An 8,067-nucleotide genomic window follows, 5' to 3' on the forward strand; every position below is an offset into this window, starting at 1 on the left:
ATTTATTGGGGTCAATAGTCAAAACATAATGAATAAATTACGTAGACTAGGGGGGGCCGGTTACACATCTCTTCATCAGTTACGTAACATCTTATAAATCACCTCAAAACCTTGCAAACCCTATTGTTCTTAGAAGATCATTGACGGCAGTAGAGAGACCCCCTCCGCTACTCGAGTTCACGCCTAAATTAATCGGACTCTCGGTTAGTAATTTCCACTTATTAGATCTCGGTTACTAATCACGTTCACAGGTGTTAAGTTTATTGCAAACTGTTGTTTATGATGATGCATATACGTAGGAAGATAGGTGTGAAATTAGAAATTGAATGATAAATGATAGTTGTGAAACCGAGTTGTTATGCGATGTATGATTTCTGTGATATATGTGCGGATGTAGGATGAACATGCTAGCCGATCTAATTACATATACGTGTGCCTATATATGATGATTGATACCCTGGAAATTGTACGAGTCACGACTTGACGGGTTGTTGATTGTGACATAAACATAGTCGATGAGACTGTGGAGGCTCAATAGATTAACTGGATGAATTGCTATAATGTATTCGGGTACCGGGTGGTTAACTGGGCTGCACATATTAGGGGTCTATTGAGCCGAGAACAGTGAGTTAATATCTATGCCCTTTCAGCAACACATACCAGCCCACGAAATGACCTCCTGGGCTCGAAATATGTTTTACTAAAGGTGATGAAAATGGCCCAATAATGGCAGCCGGACAACTAGGGTTGTTCGGTCCATTTTAATTGATATGGAATTGATACACGGATGTTACTAACTGGTAAATAACTAGTGAATGTTAATAAATAGAAATGATATTGTGGTAACTTAATGTGAACATGTTATATGGACTTTATGTCTGATAACCCCTAAACAAATAAAACAAGTTGATTGGGCCAACATTACTGGGCCGAACCAGCTGTTAAAAGGGGGGGGACCGCATAGGAAATTGGTCGATTGGGCAGTACACGTTTTAACGTATTAGTTATTGTGTCTTTGAATGTGAAATCCTGAATTATCTAAGTGAGTAATGTTGAGTTCGAAGGGTTGAGTGCATGAATATATCATTGGTTTTGCAAGTAGTTGAATGGGTCACACATGTTTACCTTACTGTTGGGCCGTATCGAGAGGGGGATTGGGCTTGACGCTCAACCGAGTGGTGATTATGGCAAGACCTTTATGTGAAAGCTTGTTGTGATTAAATGATGTTCAAAATGGTATATGTACAATAGAGTGGGTAGAGTATGACAACAAATGCTTATGTAAGACTTAGATTATGTCAATTAGCTAATACAATTTGCACTACTTGTTTAATGTGTAAGTACTGTTGTGTGACATGTTAAATGAATGCGGAACTGATCGATTGTGATAACTGCCTTAGGAGCTAATTGATTGACTGGGAACTAGTGTCTTAAATTTACCGAGCAACCTAAGGTGAGTTCACTACATTCGAGCATGCGTCCCAGTGGTTGGGGACAGTCAGTGGGTATTCCATGGGGGATAAGGTTTTGGGTAAAAGAAACGGGTATATTGGTTAATGATCTCACCTATCATCTTTTGTAAGTCCCTCATCGGGTATTAGTTAGTAGCGCTACTTAGGTTTGGCACCCTCACACCGCTCCTGTAGAGGACGGAGGTGAACTAATGACCCAGTCTGGCCCAGTACTAGATAGGAGTACGTGGGAAGGGCAGTCGTGTATTACAGGAGCCGTCATTGTTCGGAAAAGAGATATTAACAATATTACTTGCATTGGTTATTGAACTGTTTTACATACAACGGGTAACAAACATTTTCTAAAACTGTGAACTCGCCAGCTTTGTCTGATACGTGTGTTACATGCTCGCAGGTCCTTAGGTACTTGGAACGCAGGAACTTGCTGGCTGGAGGGCGCGAGTGGTCATGGTTGCATTGTTGAATTATTTTACAAACATTTATTTACTTTGGTTGTGTGAAACATATACTTGTGATACGTTAATGCTTCCGCTGAACTTATGGTTTTTGAACAACTTATGTGTGGGATTTCAGTATTATTAAGTAATGGAATTATATTTCAAACTCGTGATTCAATGTAATTGGTGGCTCATTACTAGTCGTCACACGCCTAACAGGGATACTCCCTAGGTGGTAATTTGGGGGTGTGACACCTCTTTTACTGTTTTTCAAACATTTTGGGGTGAAACACATGTGCCTACTTGTTACTTTCGTGCTTTCCATGTTTTCACATCTTATGCTTTCTATATTCATTAGTACACTTATAGTACATGATTTCATTATGTTTTGTGACGTGTGTTTACTTGACATGCTAGCACATTGTTTTACATTACATTTCTTTTGTTATGTATGTTCATTTAACATGCTAGCACATTGATTTACATGATTTTTCTGCTTTGTATGTTTACTTAGCATACTTAGTACATTGTTTACACATAACTTGTTTACATTTGGTATAACATTTGGTTTGCTTAACGGTTCTTTATTATATTCATTAACACCGATCATGCCACTCGGTAGTAAGTAGTGGTACCATAGGACTTGACAAATCCCGTTCCTGACATCCTAGGTTTGTTTGGATGAAAGGAATGACTGAATCCGAAAACATTTCTTTTGATAACTTTTACTCTAAGGTTATCCTGCTGTCTCAAGGCTTGAATGTATGCGTTTCACAATACCGCATAAATGTTTGTATCAGTATAGCATGCATTTCCACAAACATAACGTTGATTTAAACCGAGTTTTACTTCAATATTTTGTTTTGTGCATTTTACCTATGGTTTAGTTGATGCATTTCACTAGCCATACATATTCTTTTGTTTACACAATACATGATTTACATTTTACACATAAACATTTTTTATATTGGTTATACATTACATGATGTACATTTTTGACATAAACATTTGACATATTATTCGATACATTTGGCAATTGGTTTAAACATAGACATTTGACATTGGTGGTTGGTTTGGGTAAGTGATTCAAGTAACGAGGCGTGTGTAATATGATACAAGCATGGTGGATACGCCGCCGGTACTTCCTATATATAAGTGTTTGTATGATATTACATATCGCAGCGTTGTTTAAATCATTTCAGTTTAGACATATTTTTCACAAGACATTGTTTTACAAACAACTTATCTTATACAAACTCATTTTTACTTGGTTATTCATTTAACCTTACATTATTCCTTTAAATATACATATCTACCATCGCTTTTCAAATGATTTATAAAACAAAAACATTTTACAAGGATCATGACTGACTTTTGTTAAACAACTTTTTCTAAACTTATAAGTCATGAATCCTAAATCAATAAAACCTATGTACTCGCCAGCATTTTTATGCTGACGTACCTATTTTCACATGTGTTTCAGGAGATGATGCATAGGATTGATCAAGATACACGTAGGCGGACTTGGGCCTTAGTGACAATAAAAGATGCAAGACTAGTTAATTATGTTATACTTCTTTGTTTGTTTAGACATTGTAACTCTTTCAATCAATAAAACAACATTTCAACTTTCCATGTGTTATGAAACAATGATTCTGTTACAACACTCCCCGACGTTTCCGCCACGTTTTGTTGTTTTACGTGGTCGGGGTGTGACAGAAGAGTTGGTATCAGAGCTCATGGTTATAGGGAATTAGGTTATTAGTAATGCTTTGACCTAGTCTATAACCTTCCTAGGACCCTAACGCGAGTTTACTTGCGTTTAGTCATAAAACAATACCGTCACCTATCCTTAGGCGACAACCACAACAAGAACATAAATTTCAAAACCGCTTTGAAAACTAATCATCTGTTCTAGGATGATTTATTACTAGGTTTTGAACCGTCTAAGTTTTCAAATCTCGTCAAAGTTTGGGTCTTATAATGTGAACACATGCAAACTGGAAGGCTAAATGCCTGTACTCTGAGTTTTCTGTCTAAGGCTAGAGTGTTTGTACAAATCCGCAGTATCGGACCAGTCACTCTTACCTGGGAACTCTTGGGGTGAGTGTTCACTTATAGGCAAGCATGTCTTCAGCGATACATTATTATGACCCGCTTGCTTTGATTTGTCACCGTCTCATTTGTTTACCTTAGGTAACAAACAAATGATCACAATTCGTATGCATTGCCTTTCTGTTTTGTTTATCCGATAACATTTCATTTGTTGCTTCCTATATTTTTCATTTTCTTCTTGAATGTCTCTTCATTTCAACAAACGGTCAAATGTCCGAGCAAACAGCCAAATTTGCCCAGTAGGCTAAGTGATACTGAAGTCTGTGGATCTAGGCATTGCCATGTCTCGTCTCAAAAATGGAGCCACTCAAGAGTCACCGAAGGAAGCAGAAGTTAGGCCTGCACCAAAATCAAGAAAGCGTAAGGCTTCAAAGAAACCCGCAACAATTACACCCAATCAAGCGGGACCTAGCCAGGTAGCGACGCCACCAGCTAGGAAGCCATACTTGGGAGCTGCCCCATGGTGCAAGCGATGCAATCGTCATCATTCAAACCTCATACCCTGCTCCAAATGTACCTACTGTGGATGGTTGGGACATTTGATTAACATATGCCGCTTTGCTATCCCAAAACAAAGCTGTTGCAAACCTTGCTGCTACCCAACTCCAAGTCAACTCTACTCAAGCTCATTTCCCGTCTGGTACTTGCTACAACTGTGGTGAGACGAGCCATTTCAGGAACAAATGCCCGAAGATTGTCAATGCAAATCCAACCCTTGGATAAGCATTTGGCCGAGCAAAAGATGTTGCTGTCTTATGCCTTTGTTTCTTTTGTTTTCTTGTATTGTGAAACAATCTGTTTTGTTCATAAATAAAAGTCGTTGTTCGCAATTCTGATGTACAAATGTAGTTACATGTGTATATGGCATTTCCCTATGATACCTACATCAAGGAACTATGCTCTTTACAAACTACTCTTGTGATTTTCCCTTTCAAGTGATCGCTCTTGATTTCCTCGAAAATTTTAAGTACTCGTTTCTTTCTAGGAGACAAATTACAAAAAATAAAGCGAAATTTTGAGTAATCGTGCTTTTTGCACATCTGTACCTTTGAATCCTTGGTTAGATAACTAAGGGTATTTCCAAATCTCATACCCATTACGTTATGATTTTTCAACATGCATAACATACGTTTTCAAAACAACCTTCATGATCTCAAAAACATTTTATATATAGTTCGAAAACATTTTTTTTAGTGTATTTATTTAACATATCAAATGCATGATTTCAAAAACACTGTCTATGTTTTCAAAAACAACCTTCATGTTATCAGAATGTTATTAATACAGTATAATTACTTATATCAAGTGCATGATTTCAAAAGCATCATTCATGTTTTCAAAAACCTTATATATAATTTCAAAATTCATCTTGCATGATTTTAAAACATTTTTTTAATATACCTACCTAATACACCTACTTTATGATTTCAAAAGTATTATATATAAGGTTTCCAAAAACATTGAACACATATTAGAACCCCATGCATAGTTTTCAAAGTATTTTCCTCATACATTGACTTAACCTTCAAATTCCGCTTCATATGTCGCCTTGGCATATCTAGCATCTCAACTTCATAAGCATTTTTACTTCATGTTTTGACTTAAGCACATCCAGTGCAAGGTTTCAAAACATCTTCAATTCCCAAAATCCATACGGGATCTTTTTATCTTCACAATTAGATCCTTGTGGAGAATTGTCATTCAAATCAGAATCCTTAATTGGATTCCTTGTGTACCTAAATTCGAACATTTCGATTCCTTATAATCGAAATCGAATTTCCTCTTTAAGATCTTTCTATCTTCATAGTTAGATTCTTGATAATGTTTAAAGTACCAAATGAAATCGACGGAATGGATTCCTAGTGTGCTTTAAATACTTGTGCGCAATTAGCAAAATGATAACAAATTTAAAATCAAGTTAAACAATTATATGATTATGTGTTTATGCATTTTGTGTTTTCTTTTATGCATTTTGTGTTTTTGTATACTCTGGATATTCGTTATCCAAATACTCGTAGAACCTTTGATATCTTTATATGAGGGATTCGCAGTAGGATATTCAAAAAGGTACTACCATAAATCCTTAATGGGCTTCTACGTAATCGTTAAAGACCCTTGGATTATATAGTACCATTCCATGATTCAAAGAGACCCTTTGAGGGATCTAAGTCTAAAGATTAATTCAGAATCTGGTTAAGAATGACATGTGGTGATATAGCTGAACAGACTCCTTGGTAGTCTATTTAGATCAATCATTGATTTAATTAAAAGACCCTATGGTGGTCTAAGTACAATCATCACCGGCTCGTTCATTGTTTCCTTCCCTACACATTATAAGATGCACTACGTGACTATGCAAGGAATTACGTAATTATGGATGCATACATAATTACGAAGTTCAGTGCACGGAAACCACAGTAAGACTTATTATGTGTAAGAACCAATAGTGGCAACCGTAACAAAATGTAAACAATGTAATAGAGGTACAGTGGACACACCAATAACACTTTATATACTTGTATATAAGTATCCCTCCCACATTGTAAGCATACTATTATTTAAAGTTACTAGAAGTTCAAAACTCTAATCAGTGTTGTTTGATCTTTTCAACATCGTGTTTCAAGCTCTCACAAGTTTCCTCTAAATAAATTTCGGGACGAAATTTCCTTAAGCAGAGGAGACTGTGACACCTGTGTCACTTCAACCATCAAATAAATACCAAACCAATGAAATATTGTATTTCATACTTTGGATTTGTAAAAATATGTGTATCATTTGCACATATCAATTCTTGTTCGATTTCGGGCTCTAAATCACTTTCTGGAAGGTTATATGCGCACTAATGCGTAAATATAACCAGTTTAATGCAACAAACATTCCAGAATAGTGACATAGGCTTAACACACCTTAAATAACCTTTACATAACTTAGAAACAAGTTTTGGAAGGTTTGGTATGCCGAAATCAAGTTCATTCGCTTACAGGGACTAAATTCGACAAACTACGAAAGTATGTCAATTTGAACTATAAAAAACATTCCGGAAAATGACCATAAGTTAAACATACCCTAAATATCCTTTACATAGCTTAGAAATAGGCTTTGAGGTATTCGGTGTGCTAAAATAAACTTTTTGGTCATTCAGGGACTAAAAGCGTTAAAAAGTGCATAAGTTTGCATTTTCGCGCATAACTTACGTTCTGAATACTTCCAGACATCCAAAAATTTATGTAAGCGCTAAAATATTTTATTTTAGTGTTTGGCATGAGAAAAAATCCATTCGTCGCGTAATTTGGATCGTTTTTGCGTCCATTACGATTTCCGTCGTAATTAACCAAACAACGTAACCGTACGACCAAACGAACCGACATCCGACATATTTTTGAGCATATTTTAAGCTCCCTATACTTTAACTTCAATTTAGAGCCTTGAAATGGGGTTAACAGGGCTTAAACATGCCAAAAATCAAGTTTTTAGCATGTAGGGACCTGTTCTGCCAAAAATGAAACTTTTACCAAAAACAGGCTCCCTCATGCCACGCGAAAGAACCATGTGCTCCTCTCGCGTGGCGCGAAAGTGCCCATTTTTCAGCAAAGCAATTTTCAGCAACCAGCTCGTTTTTTAGGGGTTTTTATGTAACATTTTCAATTCTATGGGCCGGATTTTGATGGTTTTTATCTACCCCTTGTATTGCAAAACCATTTGCCTAAGTGGAGGGCCAAGATTAAAGCTCGATTATCGAGAAACGATCCTAACGGTTCTACCATTTCTATAAATACCCAACACCCACTTCACTCTCAACTCACACCTTTGAATCTGAATTGGTTCTCTAAGTTGATGTGTTTATCACTTCATACCTGAGAATATTCGGATCAAAGCTTCCGTTCTTGGACCCGTTGTAAGTATTCTTTCATGTTTTTCGTTGGTTTTAGCGTTAAAGTCAAACTGCGTTTGACTTTCTGCATTGACCAGTTTATGGTCAATGCGAAGTTCGTTTGAACTTCATAACGTGAGCGTAATCACGATGGTTATAGTCCCTAGTGACT

The sequence above is a fragment of the Helianthus annuus genome, chromosome 13, assembly GCF_002127325.2.
Source record: "Helianthus annuus cultivar XRQ/B chromosome 13, HanXRQr2.0-SUNRISE, whole genome shotgun sequence".
Taxonomy (NCBI): Eukaryota; Viridiplantae; Streptophyta; class Magnoliopsida; order Asterales; family Asteraceae; genus Helianthus; species Helianthus annuus.